This window comes from Corvus moneduloides, chromosome 3, assembly GCF_009650955.1.
Source record: "Corvus moneduloides isolate bCorMon1 chromosome 3, bCorMon1.pri, whole genome shotgun sequence".
Lineage (NCBI taxonomy): Eukaryota > Metazoa > Chordata > Aves > Passeriformes > Corvidae > Corvus > Corvus moneduloides.
This window is the reverse complement of record NC_045478.1, coordinates 112,223,070-112,240,301: the sequence shown is the minus strand read 5'-3', so window position 1 is coordinate 112,240,301 and position 17,232 is coordinate 112,223,070. Positions and strand designations below refer to the sequence as shown.

Below are 17,232 nucleotides of genomic sequence, written 5' to 3'. Positions count from 1 at the left end.
CAATCACGCTTTATAAACTACAAAAATAAAGGAAAATAAGAAGCAGAGCCCTGCGCCCGGCAGCGCCGTGCGGGACGGGGCTCGGGGCGTTCCCGGGATCCTCAGCCCCGCCAGCCCCAGGCACCGACCTGTGCCTGGGCTGAAGGGGTTGGGGAGGCAGGGAAGCATGTCAGGGTCCCTGCAAACCCCCGTCCCGAGAGCTACCAGCTGCCCGCTGTTCCCCCCAGGACAGCTCCGACCGCTGCTATCTGCATCTAGGCGTGTATTATCACAGGCTTTTGCATAATTGCATATTGACTTTACTAAATGGATCTGCGGAGCTATTTAAACATCCCTCTCTTCCACCCGCAAACAATTCCCTCGGCAAGAAAGAAAAAAATGCGGGGGTGGGGGGAGCTGCAAAAGAGCTTCCAGTTGCTCTTGCTCCCTCGTTTTGTAGCGTTTCTTTGGGCACAAGTGGCTCATCTCTAAGCAGTTTGGATCCAATTTGGTGCACACGAGTGCAGGGAAGCAGAGAGGATCTGCAGTAGCGTGGGTGACAACAGGATGGGTGGCTGTCACACACTTCAGAGTCTGAGAGGTGAGTGCATGGATATATGTGTCTCTCTGAGCTGCCTTGGAAAATTTTTGGCCAGCTGTGATGTCTGTGAGAAAAGCCTCTGTGGGTACGTGTGTGTGCATGCACAATGAAGGACTGCCCTAAGGACAACTTAGGAAAAACCCTCCTTGTTAACCATTTTTAAAACCTCCCTTAGAGGAGAGGCACTCAAACGTGGCGCTCCCCTTTCCCCACACCTCCCCACTCACAGCAGTGCCCCACAAGTCACATCAGCCCCCAGCCAGAAAGCTGGGCTTTGCCTCCAAGGATAGGTGTGCTCATCCCACTGCCGCCCCTCTCCATCCTGCAGAGGCAGCTGCCCTCACCCTTGAGCCTTATAGGGGAAGGCGGCCTCCTCCCTCACCAAGGCTACGTCCCCAAGGCAGCAGCTGTGAGAAGCAGGCAGGGAAGGGGAAAAAAAGTGAAGGAGAGAAGGAGGGGAATCAGGGAGGGAGGCACAGAAAGCTGCACTTTCCTCTGAGCAGAGCAAGCATCCCCTCGGAGGGGCCCCAGACCCAGGGGCTGCCTCCTGAGCTCTGGGCCTCCCACAAGGCAGGAGCAGCATCTCCTCCTCCACAGCCCGGCAGCCACAGTGGGGGCAGCCCCACATCCTGGCTTGGCCTGAATGCTCCATGCAGGCCTTGCAGGTCTGCAGTGAGGGGACAGAGATGCACAGGGACTGAGCCAGGCTCAGGCACTGGTTTCAGACAGGAAACTCCAATGGTCCGGGGCTGCTGAACATCCTTCATAATGACATGATGCTAAAAGTCACTTTCTGTGACTTGATTAAAGGGCTCATGTAAAAGATCTGCTGGGATCTGCAGCTGTCAAGAGGAAACTGCAGTCAGAATAATCCACCAGGATTTATCAAGAGAATGTTTTCTTTCAGCTTACCCCACCAGAGCACTTTTTTAACCTCGAGGATGCTAGCTTTCCCTGAAAAGCTGTAATTACACTTTTAAAAAGTGCTTTCCTGCTCTTATCTTCAACTTAGTTGTGGGAAGAAGACAAGAAATCAGATAGACACCCAGACTCTGGAAAGGAAGTACTTTTTACGTGGAACCAAAGAAATATCTCATAGAATCATCAGCTCAGCTCTCCTGCAATGCTATTTCCTTGCATTTAGCAGAATTTAGATCAATTAAGTACTCTCTCTTTTAGTTAAGAGGGCTTTGAGGAGTACTATCCCGCATTCAACTTCTCAGTTCAAATTTCCAAAGACATTTTTTTTCTTCTCTCAACACAACAGTGACCACAGTCCATTGAAAATTTGGCACCTAATTTCTGCAAGAGATATAAACCATCTTCAGTGAATGAGGTGTTGCCTACCAGCCAACTCTTATTGCAAGTCACTGGGATAAAGCGCCTGAGTCACCTTTTGAAAAGGGTGGTGTCTGAAGGCAGATATGCATCACAGCTCATGTGGCCATGACCAAAGTAGCTCTGAATCCCTCCATGGTGGAGCCAATTAAAGCATGTCAGCAGGCTCTACCCACCCAAGCAGTTCCCGGGGGATTTTGGGGACTCTGAATTCTTTGCCTCACCCCTCTTCTTGCCTCAAAACACTACTTTTATGACTCTGCAGATGCAAACATAACCAGAAAAGAGTGCAGTTTATGAGATACCATGCAGATGCACTAAACCATCTATCGCTTCAATCCTCCTCTCCATTTCTAACATCCCTTTCAGCATCCCTTTCAGTTTGATCTCCCTCAAGTGCATCCCCTGAAATGGGACCACTCACCCAAATAATATGTGACAGCTTGTGGTTTAGGGGGTGCCACTGTAGCAGCTGAACATCTTATGAGCATGTGTGCTCGACAGGAAATCCTCATTCCATGACAGAGCACTTGAAACACAGAAAGTTTTCAAGGGCCTCAACCAAGAAAATGCGATGGTGCAAGAAGCAAAGGCGAGATGCTTTGCCTCTGGGGCCTCTGCTCAAAGACAAGCTGTTCCCACCCGTCTCTTCATTAACTCATAAACAGAAACTTTGGACCTTACCCAGAGCTCTCCCCCCACAGAATATCTTGCTTTAAATTATTTTTCCGATATCATCCAAGATCATATTTTTCCTTTTATGTGTCCAAGTTGAAGTTTATTATAGTTTTCTACATTGCTGATCAGCTGTAACCCTTTCTATTATTTTCCTGTCCTTGCTACTATTTGAAATGCTTCTTACTTGATCCCCTTCAAATTTTATTACTGCACTTCTCACCTCATTTGTGTACCAAACCCATTCTGCCTTGCATTTATTCTCACCAAACTTGAGGACACAACTCTTCCCTCTCCTCTGCTGTACAGCACCACCAGATCCACTTTTTTCCATCCTTTTCCATCCACAGTTTGCCTCTCTGCTGATGAAGTGACCCTAGCTGGGTTTAACCAGTGCCAGCCACATTGTCCTTACCATTAGTGCTACATTTCTAGTTATTCTTGCTTCTTCCCAAAGCCTTTGAAGTCGTGTAGAGACAATTTGATTCATTAGTATACCCAGCCTTGCAGTAACCCTAGCTTCTGCTTTAGTTTCTCTATTAGAAGCATATGTTGGGTCTATAACTTAGTGGAAAGCTCCACCCTCTGACTTCCCCACGCAGTTGAAATTCTGCTCTGCCTCACTGAACTCAAGAGGCTGGTGCCTTTCTGCCCTGGGTTTCCATACCTGGCAATGCCACCTCCGCCTCCCTCCCTACTGGTTTGGCAAACTTGTGAGCAATATGCTTTCTCTTTCTGCATGTCTCCACACTAGAGGCTTTTACAGCAGTTCCATATGTTTGCAGTTCTCTTCACATTTTTTCAGAAGAGCTGCGATCATCCCAAATATTTCATTACTCGTTTCATGTAGGCTGAGGTCCATCAGCAGCACTTCACTAGACATCCTTACGTCACCTTCATTGTCCTTGTTGGGTCAGGAGGCAGGTAACCACCTCGTTTCTTCTTCTGGCCTTTGGGACGCAGGGCCAGTCTCTTCCATGAGGGACCACTCAAAAGGATCTCTTGCCTTCTTGACTCAGGTGGCTCCTCCCAGAGCTATGTGCCACATAATACTCTCCAAAAGTGGCAGTGTTGGCACCAAGAATATAAAACGTGGCTTGACGCACATTCTGTGCTTGGTCTTCTGGTCTGTCCTGCAGCTGTGCTATGTCCCATAGAGGGTTTTCACCTCCACTGATTGCTTTTTCACTGCCCAATGGGTTTGTCTGTTCCTCCAAACACATGCCAAGACCATCACAAACAACGACTAACTCTCAGAGGAACTTTACCTCATAAATGTGTTAAAAACCCCCAGTGTTTCAAGTAAGAGACCTCCTAAGAAACTCCATCACGGGACCACTTGCTGCTCTGGGCATGTAGTTTATTCCATTCCCTCTTTCCACTTTCCAGTGCTTTTCATAAAGTCCTTCTTACCTGCCTGTCTCTTAATATAGATTTTGTTTAGGATGCCAAGCCAGCCTGCCTCATGTTTTCCCTTGGATCTGTTCCCTGCTCCTAGCCAAGGTTGCCTGTGGATCCTGCTTTGAAGTTCTTCTGTGACACATTTGCTGCTGTCGGTGACTCTTCCCTTGGCTGACGTCACCTTGGGGGTCCCTCTCCAGTGGGCTGAGAATCACACTGCCTCTTTGATCAAAATGAAATCCATTTACAAGCGCCCAATGAGCTGGCACAAACCGACCCCCAGGTTTCTAGACAAATCTAGCTGAAATAAAAATATGCCAGTTTTAACTTCAGTTGAATCCTTAATCTAGCTAAGGTGAACCCAGAATAAAAAAAAAAAAATTAAAAATTTCAATTTACAAGCACTTTCTGTTTGTTTAGCTCAAATTAATCCCGCATCATCAAAATTGATGCAAGATCAGGTTAAATCAAAGTAAGTGTCTATACAGGGGTTTACCTCTGCATTTTAGAAAGTGAACTTGAAATTACACTTCAAATGATTTTTATGCTTGGAAAAGGCCTTTTTCTAGAGACCAGCTGGGCCCTGATTATGAATGGTGTTCAGCTCCAGCAGGTCTGGGTGAAGACTGTAGAAGCAGATGGATCTCAGTGATGCTGGAAATCAGACTCAGTCTCAGCACCTACGGCAATTCAGCTTGCACATCCTTCAACCCCCAGTAAAAGCCAGCTCTCAATGGCTGTTCCAAGGAGCTGAAGTGAGCAGTCTCTGTGTTAGAAAAGGTCATTTTTCTTTGTGATTATAACTTGAGACTCTGCATGTGTTTGTGAAGTGATTTTCCTGAACCCAATAAGTACAGCAGTTGTCTAGTGTAAAAATGAGGGGTTTCAGCCCAAGAGATTACCTCCACTTTACTAAGTTTTTCCCTTTCAAGTACTTATAACTATTGATGGCTATGTCAAGTCATCCTCAAAGGAAGGAAGGACGGATGGAAAGAAGGAGGAGAGTTTTTGTAGCCAGCTGATTTTGTGTAATCCATATTTTCTTTAAAACTTCAAGTCCTTCCACAAGGAGGACTGTTCTGACCTCAGACAAATTGTGGAAAACAGTTTGAAATAAAATATATTTGAAGAATTAGGGAAGTACCTTCTCTACATGCTCAGTTCTTTGATTCCCAACCACTTCCCAAGCAGTTTGCTGTGGTGTCCTGAATTCATGTGCATGCCAGATGTGCACTGGCACTTGTACCCATGCCCCCATCCTCCTTCCTATGCAAAGTCATCTGTCACCCCACCAGCTTCTCACCTGCAGGAGGGGATAACCTGAATTTATTTTTATGATAATCATTTTGGTAACTGCCTTTTTCTGGTTGGTTTTCTTTGCTGTTGAGCCTGTAATTTAGTTTTGCTGCCATAAATAGTTAACCCCAGAGTGAGAAGCTGTGAAACAATCCCTGAAGGTACTTGGCTGGCAGTGGCCGGGTTTTAACACTCAGGTTTTCTTTTTCGCCCAAGACCCAGAGAAATGATGAGTTATCAAATACCACTGGGATCACTGGTAGAACTGCTCTCTTGATGAAAAGAGGGTGCAAGCTTTCATGATGGGAAGAAAGGTCTGGAATAAAGAGAATTTGAGCTCCAGCATCACGAGGCATCAGATAATCAACATGGTCCCTTCACTTTCTCACCCAGTGGCATCTTATTCCCAGGCTGGTTTTACGTCAGCACAGGGACACAAAGGCAGAATTTATGTCCACTAGTGTGCATTAACTCCTGTCCTAACCAGTACTAATTACCGCTAATTATGTGGGACAGTGTTAATTCTTTTAGCAGCATTATCGCTGCCCTTACACTTCTGAAAGTGCCTTTGGGTGAGGCAGCTCACTTTGAAGAGATATTTATGTGGGGAATAAATATAGAGTAGCTAATACACTGTAAATTTACACCACTGGATAGCAGCCTTTAAAGGAGGTCTTTGGGCACAAAGACAGACAAACCCTTGAGTAAGAACTACTCAATAGAAAAGGTGGCAGGATCACCCTGTGTGATCTTGGGAAAGTAATTTTGATCTGGCATTTCTCTTCTGTAAAATTGGAAAAATAATATATCCCTAGCCCTCTCAAGGGTATAATATTTATTTTCTCTGCCTTGCCAATCATTCTCTTTGCTTTTAAAAAATATTCTCCAAACCCTAATTGTTTTTATGTGTTTGCAGTATAAGACATAAAAGACATAAACTCATCATATTTTTCTATACTGTATTTTCCCCATTGTGCTGTACTGTTAACGTGAGCACTTTGCTGTGCAGAGGCTTGGCTATTTGCTGAAAGGATGAATTAAGACATCTAAAATGCTTCAGCATCTTGGCTGAGCGGCACTGCGGAGCTGGAAGGTATCATTAGGCCAAATGGCTCTTTTCTGCAGGAGGGAGAAGCCCAGATATTTTTCAGAGGATTAAGGAAAACCAGTTCACATTCCTTTGTGACCTCCATCCTGCAAATATAGGGCAGGAGGCCACAGCTTTGAATCACAAAACTCCGTTCACTCCCTTTAGTTTGGGTGTTTCTCTCCTGACTGGTATGTCAGCATTCAGCTTAGGATGTCAGGAGACATCAGATGACCCCAGCCCACCCTGGCATCAGCATCTCTGCAGTTTAGCTTGGTGTTTCTCCTTCCAGAGTCTGCATGGTCACCACGAATATGGTCCTGGATGATTTTGTTGGTGTGGCCGTCTCCTCCAGCAAGAGCACTAAGTCAGGAAGCTTTGCTGTTAGACCATCATTGTCTGGTCCCTTTGACCCCAACAAAGGGCTCGTGCCCACCAGTCCATCAGATCCATGGAGAAAGGCCAAAAATCATCGCATGGTGCTCTGCTAGGCAGCAGAGCTGCTGCTTCTCCACATAACCAGTGTATGCATCAAGCCAGGCCGTCTCTGCCTCTGAGGGTTTCCCATCTTTGGATGGACCCTTGCCCCTGGGTCCCTCCTTCAGTCTCACTGGCAGTCAAGTGATATCTTTTCAGCCCCTCCCATCACTGGCATTTCATTTCTTTTCCCTGGTTACTGAGCAGGTAGACGTGGCAGCGCAGTGCCTGTGAGCCTGCTCCTGCAGTGTTGGGGCACTGATGATCTCTGGGGCTTCAGAGATGATCTTCACATGCCTAGTTCTTTAAGACACCCTGAAGAGATGCTTCCTTCCAGAAATAGTATGCTGGGACACTCTTTCCACTTATCATACTGGAAATACTTATTCCAGCCTTTTTTACTGCTCATGCAGCAATGCCCATGTCAGGCTTGGGGGTCTCTAACCTTAGGCAGGGCACATCTTCCCTAGGCTGCTTGCTCCCGGACTTGTGTACTATATTTGGGGTTATTTTCATCCTTTCCCTGACCATTTGGCTATTTCAAATCATTTTTCTGAGCGTTTCTCTCAACATTATGTCCAGTAAACTGGAATCAGATGTACCACAAATGGCTTTTTCAGTAAGTTATCTTTATATCTGCAGATGGATGCCAAGGTTCTTGACCCTGAATAAAGCAATTTTCCATCTGCTTTTTTGGTTTTTAGGTGAAAGAACAGGAGTCTTGTTTGCCCAAATACAGCAATACAGAAACATGGATCAGTGCTGGGCCTGGACTTCAGGCTGTTTCCTCCTCTGCCTTCCCCACCTACTTTTATGAATAAGAGGCAACATTTGGCCTTTGCAATCAAAATGAACTTTTGCACTCACTTCTCTCTCAATTCCTAAAATTTTAGACTTAATTAAAAAAAAAAGGGAGTCTGCACTTTCAGCAAGTTATCTTCCTTTTCCACTTTTCCCTGTTCGCATATGACGCTTTCTCACAGAAGTTCCCTGCAAACCAACACCTGAAAAGGCTCAGGTGAGGGGAACAGAACAGCTTACCCTCTCATGCCCCCCAGTTTTAACACACTTACAAATGTACTGACTTGATTTATGGGGCTGTAAGAAGTGGGACTGACCTCTGTCCTTCTGTACTCCCTGCCAAAGAGCCTGGGAGAGACAAGCAGCTTCTGAGAGGCTTGTTGGTTTGTGTTCATCAACAGCAGCTGTCAGACAGCTCTCACTGAAGCTCCCCATCCTTTCAAAACCCACACAGCTTTCTACTTCATGTAGAAATATGCAGCAGTTTCGTTTGTATAAAACCTGCATGAATAAAAATTTAATCTAAGGCTATCACTGCTCTAACAGCAATAATTTCTCTTAAAGGCTCAATACGAAGAATACTAAATACTGTCTATAAATAAGATTGTATTTAATAGAGGAGAGAAGCAATTTAATAAGCTTACTAGTAAAATCTTCTCTGCCACTTTCAACCCCAATATTGGTCTTTTTTCCTGAGCAAAACTGGCTTGTTACAAGGAAAACTTGGGCCCCAGTAAACTGTAATTTTTTAAGGTGAAGTCATTCAATTCAAGCTTTCCTGTCCAAAAGGAAGAGGAAAAATATCGACTTAAAGGAAATATTAGTTAATCAGAGGACATCCCTTTCATAATAGAAGCTACTAGGGGATTTAAAAGAACATTCTAATTATAATAGTTCCCTAATTATCTGCCTAACATCTCATTTTTCTGTCTAATCCCATTTTTAATTATAGAGTACCTTTTTTTGCCCATCACACAACTGAAGTACTCTATTTTACTGAAAATAAATCCATTTAACTGGCGATGTCAGACAAGAAATATTGTCACTGCACCCTGGAACGTGCATGCTGTTTGGGAGGGAAATGCCTTGCCAGTGGTTTTGGATAAAATTCCTGGATGTTCCTTTTAGAAACAGTCTCATTTAAAGCTTTCCAGGTTTTCTCAAGTAAAAGAAAATGCTCTAAACCACACTGTGCTCTGCAACTGTGTCTGGCTGCAAAAGTTTTCACGCATTTAGCTTTGTTTCCCAAACTCTTGCAGCTTGGCCTCCATACCACTGAAGTTCGATAGGATCCCTGCCACCAGCTAATGGTGGAATAGGATTTGGCCTTTGAACCAAGCCAGCATGCAATTTACAGAAAGGAAGCAATATTTGAGCTATGTTATCTATGAGCATCTGGTCATCAAGATCTTGCTTAGCGATTAGCAAGCCAAGAGGAAACCCTATGGAGGGGGGAGAGGAAATCCCGCAAGCAGGGTTCCCATTTCCAGCCCTGCCATGAGTTTCCTGCCCTATCCTCCAGCAAATCTCAGCTCTCCGCTTCCCAAGAATAAAAAAAAAAAAAGAATTACCCTTCAGGGAAATTGTCAGGCTTAATGGATGTTTATAAATCGCTCGAACAAAAGGTGCTATGTCAGAGAAAAGTACTCATCCCGATGATTATTCAAATGCTCATTAAAATGCATTTTGCTCTATCCTTTCTCTTGGTTTGTGTGGGAGGCAATTGAAAGATTTAGTCTTTGTGGGAAAGTGGGAGAGCTCAAGCACTTTCCTTTGGGTGTGGGAGTGGCAACTTTGGGGAGTTAAGGACCTTTGGCATGCAGGTAGGGTTTCGTCCAAGGCTTTTAGGCTCCCATCCAGGCTGCAAGCTCTGACAGACCCAGGACTGGCAAGTTCCCTCCAGGAAGACAAGCCAGCGATTAATGGTACCAACCCCTGCTCAAATTTGCATGTATCATTTCCTTAGCTTTGCTCCTGATGGAATTAAGGATCATCCTTTAGGGAAAATTATTCTTAATGTGTATTTAAGCATTAAAAATGAATATGCGTGTGTGATAAAACTTAGGGAATAATTTATAAACAGCTAACATAACGTGAGATATGGAAGAGCTCGCTGCCCTGCAAACCTGTGTAAATGCATGTATAATGCCAGGATGCTTCTTCCCTCATGGATGTTTCATTATGTCTCCCTGACCCCTTCACGGCAGCTTGATCTGCCAGGGTCTGCTGGCTATTCCAGGTATTAAAAGCTGAAGAAGACACAATATAACTTTTCACCGCGTCAGACAGCAGCTTGGCACTGAGCTGGCAGCCTAGACACAGTATTTTTCACCCTCTGCAGCTCCATGAAGCTGCATGTGCAACCACTTCCCCTCAAATAGTATCCATGATGAACAGGAACTTTTTTCCCTGCTGACTGAAATAGCAGAATTTCTGCATTAGCTCTGAAAACGAAAAATATGGATAACCTGGGGAGGAGTTTCTATCGAAAATGCAAAGAATTTAATGCTTTTTGGGCTAAAAGTCACTGCAAGTAACAGTGAATACTGTTTCTAATTAAAGTGCACTTACTTGCTCTTATCCTGTTTAGAGGATGGGAGATGCTTTTGCAGGGCACCATGAGCGCTCCCAGGTGCAGTTCTCCCCACTCACCCTTGCAGTCATCACATAAAGCATCAGTAGTGACCCCTCCATTACCATTTTGACTTCTACTTTTTTCCCCTCCCCTGGGGTTACTTTTTCTGTCTTGTCCTTCCTTTATGCCAGGCAAACCCTCATTGTCACTGCAGGCAGCTGCTGGGATGAACTCAGCCTCCTCCAGTGTATTACACAACCACGTGAACTGGCACTTCTTGCACCTCCTCTGCAGGGGCTGGAACAGACTGTGCAAAGCATGAACCAGGGGTGAGTCAGGCTCCATGAATTTCTCTCCTCTGTGCAAGCCCAGTCTGATCCTGACCATATCCCAACCTTTTCTCTGTACCCATCAGCAAGCAAGAACCAAACTTGGTATCACCTTGTTTGCTGGCTCAGTCAGCCAACAAACTGCCAGGTTTCAAGTCTTTCTTTCTTTTGTTTTTTAAATTTTGCAGCCAGTGCCTTTTTTCTCTCTGGTCCTTTAGTGCTTTCCTTGTGTTGCTCATGTGCTGTTCAACTTGTGTTCTTGCAGGTTTTGAAGTGGCCTTCAGTGCTTGCCCCTCTCTCATCCAGGACTTGGATGTGATACACACCAAGGAAACAGAAAAGGGGGGCAGACTCTGTCCATTGGAGCCTTCCTGCCCCACTCTTCTTTCTGACTTGTCTTCATTCACTGCCCACTGTGGTGCACAGTGACTCTACCACATCCCAGAAGATGGAAAGAGATGGTTTTGCTCAAATATTGCCCAGCTCATTCTTCTTTAATAAAGAGATTGTTTGGTTTCATTTTTCATCACTTTATTTCTCAGCTAATTCGAATAGCATCTGCTGGGCATGCCTGGCTGCTTTTCTAGCAAATCTAGTTGCTTTAGTCAATTATACTGGCAAGTGAACGTTTTCAGCATGGTAAACTTCCCTGTGCCAAGGGCTGATGCGCCATGAGACTGGTGAGCCTCAGGAAAGGGGCACCGTGACCTGATGAGGTTGGTAGACTGACGATAAGACTATGTGAGGGACAAATCTAGTCCCACCAGCATCCCCAGGACAGACTGAGGTTGCTTAGGAAAAGCCTAAAGCCCCTGCATCCCCTCGCAAATCTGCTCCTGGTGTGACACTCTAGCTAAATCTTGCACATGCCAAGGCACACATTCTTCCTTGTTGAGTAATTAAAATGCAGTGGGCAAATGATGGAGTAGCAGGAAGGTGGGGATACTGAAGACTTCAAGCAGTGGACAGGAATTTGTTTTCCCATTCCCTTCACAGATGTGCTGCAGAAATTTAATGGTCAATTAGAGCAAAACTTCCCTATGTATTCTCAGCACTGGCCTACATTTCAATTAGGGTGTTTGATTTGGCACACAACACTTTGCTAACCTCACTGTGCTTTATATCCCATATCTAAGGTCTGAAACCTGGTCCTCAGCTCTTCAGAAGCCTCACCTCTACAACAGGAGCTGTAAGACCTTCTAAGCTTTTCTACCACCCTCCATGGCCTTCAAGTCTGACAACTTTAAATGAAAGAAGCTGGTTTTGCACAAACAGGTGTTAGTAATATTAGTCTTGTTGGTACACAATATGAAGGGTGTTTTCAACTCTGGAAGGACACAGGCATGCGGATGATATTACTGACAACTAGGCAAGAGCAACAATAGATCTTCCTCATAACACTACCTTGCTCTGGCCAGTAAGATTGTGGTAAACTCTGATGACCACTTATCCACTACATAATTATCTAAAAATCAGCCCCCATGCTTATCTTTGTGCAGAAGCTTCTGTCCCCCAACAATGAGACCCAACAGCATGGTCCCACCACTGTCACATGTTTGGAGCAAGGCTTGGATAGTGCTCCTCACAGATGACAGACTGAGCCTTTGCCAAAGTGTAGGTGCAAAAGAGGTTTACATAGACAGGAAGCTTCTGCCTAAAGATGTCTGGTGGGGATGCAGAGGCAGGTACAACAGACCCCCCAAAGTCAGATGATACAAAATCATCAAGGGCATGAGCTGAAAGTGCAAATTGCTGGGGTTTTTTATGCTGAAATTTCCCCCTTCAGCCCTACAGCTTTCATCACAAAGCAGCAGTAGAGGAGGTAGCAGCCCTTGGTCCTGCTCAAGGGCTCCTTCTTTTCTCCTGCATCCTCTTGACCCTGCCAAGTCTCGAGGCAGTCTGAGGTCATTTCCCCATCTGAAAAATTACTACTAGAGACCAATTTGTTCCAGGACTTGAGCAGTGAGATGGAATTCTTTCTTGCCATAAAGATATTTAAGCAGAAACTCTGTTGGCAGAAATGTGTGGGTTTACTGGCTCTATCTGCGTTTGGATACATTCTGTTACACGGGATGATGCAATCCTTGTCTATCCCAACAGAAGCACAATTTAAGAAATTCCCTATTTTTTCTGATGCATGCTTTTCTCAGAGATCACAACTTATTCTATGTGCTTGTTGTTATTACTACTTATGTTCCCTTAGAAATAAAATCCAAATAATATTAATAAGGGGAAATAAATACCATTATTTCTAGTCTTTAACAAATAAGTATCATTAATTCCCTCTTATTATCATTCATATTAGTTATCCAGCTTGGAAGGTCCATTTTCTTGCAGAAATCAGGGCGAGATATTCTCTCAACAAATCTCCAAAACTAATAATCTCTAGAATCATCTGGAAGTTTCACGGTAAAAACTAGATTGACCCACATTAATCTTTCCACTACAATCAAAGGTTTGCCAAATGTCTTGAGACCTCACATCAAACCCAATGGCTGTTGGTCGCTCCAGCTGTTGGAGCAACCACTTTCCCTATTAAGTCTCAAGTTTGGACCCGTGAATTTTGTCCATGGCTTGAATTTACAGATGGCTTCTTGGTTGCCTGGGGGCAGGGAGTGGCACTTCCACACACAGTCATTTCTGCTTTGCTAAATTATTTGGAAGCTAAGCTTCACATTAAGAGATGCTTTCGCAAGTACCCAAAAGTTGGTAGCACTTCCAAGATGGTATCCAAAACTAATCACACAGTAGAATTATATGATCCTCAAAATACTTCATGTTTTTTTCAGAAAACACTTTCTTGACCCCTGCTTGGTACAAATCACCAGAGGAATTTATTCTAAGTACCCCCAGATCTTGTAACAAATTCCTGCTGCTTTTACAGGATCAGGCTCTTCCTCTCTGGATGGATAAACTTGGTACACAGGAGTGTGTGCAACATTGTTTTCCACCACCATAGAAATTCTCCTCAGTTTGCTAGAACTGACATTGTTTCTTACGACCAAATGAAACTAGACTCTCACTGAAGACTGAACTTCAAGGGGAAATTTCACACTGAAAAAGAACTGGAGAAAAAAAACCCAGTCCCTCACTGCCTAGTGTGACAGACAGGCAGGATTTCCTCGATGCTCTTTTTCCAAGGAAGGGTTGGAGCACTAGGAGTGGCTCCAGAGGCACCTCTGCAAAGCCTAACCTCCCCCAATACGTATTTTCACAAAGCAAACCCCAAACTAACCAAATTTTAAAGCAAAAAACCTTACAAATTTCAGATGCTGCTGCAGAGGGGTACCTGTAGAAATATTAGAAGGAGCTACAACCAATCTGTTAATCACTGCTATTAACAATGAATTTGTCCTTCTGTGGCTCTTTTCATCCACAGACATATCAAAGGACTAAAGGACACAAACATTAGCTAAGCATCACCATGTCTCTCCTACCGACGGGCCCAGAGCAGTTTGAGAGAACTTGGCACCCGGGACAAAGCAGTAACTTGCCGGAGATATTAAACTCTGGAATCAGCGCCAGAAGCAGGAGCCAAACAAAGCCTGCACTGGAATCAATTTTCAGGCTTTTTTGGGATGGTTCTGTTTCACTTATTTTTTAAAACAAATATGTATTCGAGGAGCTGTGTTCATTATGGTGGTTTACTTACCGGAGGCAAAGCTCTGTCCATGGGTAATTATATGTGGGTGTCCCTTCGGAGCCTCTGCTGCGTGGCAGACTTCACCCATGGAGCGTTCAAATACAAACACTGGAACAAGGTCTTTTTCTGAGATCCTGTTTATTTTTTGAGAAATGCTCCTGATTGAGATGGAAAACACTCTCCCATCACCCCTAAGGCCAAGAGTCCCTTCTTTTTCACGCTGGCCCCCATTATAGACTGCCCCCCCACCCCCAATAAATCAGTTAACGCCCCTATTTTTCATAATACATCCGGCTGCCTTACAAAAAGCCAATGAATTATTCTTGGTTTTAGTGCAAGCACGGAAAATATTTCAAAGTGAAAAGGAATTGACCCAACCTACTGTGCACATTATTTATTCAGAGGTAGTACAAAAACGAGTCCCTGATGTTACTAAAACAAATCCTAATAAGTACAGAGAGCATCAATTACAGGCTTCCCTTTATAGTCCTATATATCTCTTTCCCTTTCTAGAGATAGTATCACATGTGAGGGGGCACTGTGTTGGCTTTCAAATCTATTGAGCTTTCATAATTATAACCTCCATTTTAACCTCTTTTATAGGACACACTATACCATTTCACGTTATGTTCCTTGAATCCCAACCAACCCTAGGAGAAAGTGGCTTTAAAGCTTGCTTCTGCTAAGATGTGCATAAAATGGGAAATATTAAGCATTCATAACCTTATGCATACATTACAACAGGGTGCCAAGCACAAGGAAGAGCAAAGCAAAATAGATCTTGTGAGCCTCACTTGGACTTTTGTTTTTAGCTCAGTAAATATTCAGCATGCATGTAACCTGACATAATGGAACCAGGGAAATATTAACTGCAGTGAAATAGCTGGATTTTTTTTTTTTTTTTTGGTCCAGTCTGTATGGAATGTCCTTCTATTTAATCAAAAAGCTTGGAATGATTCCTAATCTATCATAAAAAATTTTAAGGACATGATTAATTCCATTGTTTAAATGCTGTTTTATTGCCGTAAGAAACTCTCATAAATGATCCCACACCTTTCCCTGTGATCATTTCCTTTTAAAGTAATATACTAATTAATTTCAATTAAATATATGTAAAAGAAGATATATTTTGAAAAATGCTTCTCCCTTGCCATTTGCTAATATAGTGAAAAAGTGTAAACCTTGGAACATTTAGCATAGAAAATATTAATTTTTGGTAATTTCTCAAGGGGACAATTTATTAAATGAAAGGCTTTTAACATTAGCTAAAAGCAGCCCTGTAAATCATGGGTGTCATCAAACTGCTTCATCACTTCATTAATTTAAAAGATTATTATATGCGTAACTGACATAATTTTGAACAATGTTACATGGTTAATTTATTAATGTAGAAAAGCAGAAATGACATGCTGAATTGATTTATTATTATAATTGTATAATTTTAGGACTTTTCTCTGTGACTTTCACCAACAGAACAAACGATTCCAGGTGAAATTGTGCCATTATTTAATTTGTTTTTCTTTTTTGTTTTAAGGCAGGGCTACTCACTGATGTCTGCAAGGACTTAGGAAGAGAGGGTCCAGCACGGCTCCTTGGTGTTTAAGTAGAAGCTGTTGAAAGACCTCCTTTACAACCCATAGTCATCTTGCGGTTTTAATAAATTTAAAGCACCTTTTACCCCTTTCAGTAGTCAAAAAAGATTTTAAAGTTACTCTAGTTATGTTAAAAATCTGATTCTGAGTAAGCTCGCTTAAATGTGCGTATTCCTAAGTTTTTCAAATGCACTGAAAGATGATTTTGGGTGGTGGAGTTTGCCCAGCTCCACTGCAGACCCCAGAGCCTCACACAGTCCAGCCCCACAGTATTTTTGCTCATAATTATATTGGTGAGCAGTTAGTGCTGGCTTCGTGCCCAAGATAAAAATATAATGCAACATCATTTCTGCATGGAAAGCACAGTTCAACTTGTCTTCAAAACCAGTATACCACGTTTGGGATTTATTTTTAGATTGAAATGATGCGTGACTCTGGAACGCTGCAAAGCTGACGGAACATTCCTTGTCTCAGCCCAAAGGTGCATGTGCAAGGGAAGGGAGGCACCACTGAAACAACCTTGCCTCAAAAATCAGGAATAAGGTTGAATCAGGATCTGAATAAATGGGGCCCCACTTCATGTGTCACTTGGGCATGCACTTCATGTGTTCCTTCAGGAACATTGATAACATGCACCCCTTTAGCAGAGCCTAAAAAAGACCAGTAATCTTCCCTGACATTCCAGAGCTCTGTGTCCCAGTGCTGCAGCCTGACTTTCTCAGGCCAAATTGTCACCAAAACAGTTATGGGTTTTGCCCATGTTTTGGCTGAATTCCCCAGACCCACACTCACACTGCACTGCTACAGTTGTGTCTGGAACCAAGTTGGGTGGGTGCCCAGGCAGCTGGGAAACACTCTTACAGTGTGGTTACACCCTAAGAAACAAACGCCTTCAGTAACACAAGCCTTGATACAGGAAATCTTGTAAAGGGTGACTACAGGTACGTCCTATTTGGAGCAACATTTATGTTGCATGGGGAGACACCGGCAGCTGCCAAAAACCATGGCAAGAGTCAGTAGAGTGACTCCAGCCTGAGCCATCAGCAATGCCCTGGTTAGACCTCCAGTGCCCACTCCCACAGGACACAGGTCCCTGTGGGTCTACAGAACCATTAACATGGTACACATGTCCCCAAAAACTTGGGTCACCTCCAGCCTTGCTTAATGCTAATGGGAAATCCCTGAAATTTTGTGCCACCTCCAGCCTCACCTACTGCTCATGTTAAGCAGCCAAACCAAGCTTTAGGGCTTTGATTACAACCTGAAAGGACCAGGAGTGGAATGGACACACTAACATCAAGGACAGATTGGTTTTGTTAAAACCCATCATGTCAGCTGCATTGAGTTCCACTGTACCGGTGTGATCTTGAGCTGTGGGCACCTGTGTCAAGCCAGAAGCATGGGGCTGGGAGTGGGGAAATGTGGGCTGCACGCTGAG

The 17,232-nt window shown here is 43.9% G+C and overlaps 2 long non-coding RNA genes across 3 annotated transcripts in view; one reads left to right on the top strand and one right to left on the bottom strand.

The window, feature by feature from the left end:
- Nucleotides 1–17,232, bottom strand: part of LOC116441545 — a 101,385-nt gene that overhangs the window by 570 nt on the left and 83,583 nt on the right. The gene's annotated exons all lie outside the window — the stretch shown is intronic.
- Nucleotides 37–15,888, top strand: LOC116441544. Of its 2 annotated transcripts, XR_004239127.1 has the most exons (4): nt 37–580; nt 10,422–10,559; nt 10,825–11,834; nt 15,737–15,888. It is a non-coding gene; the product is annotated as an uncharacterized LOC116441544 (long non-coding RNA). The 2 variants fall into 2 exon arrangements; XR_004239126.1 differs by having other exon boundaries at nt 37–10,559.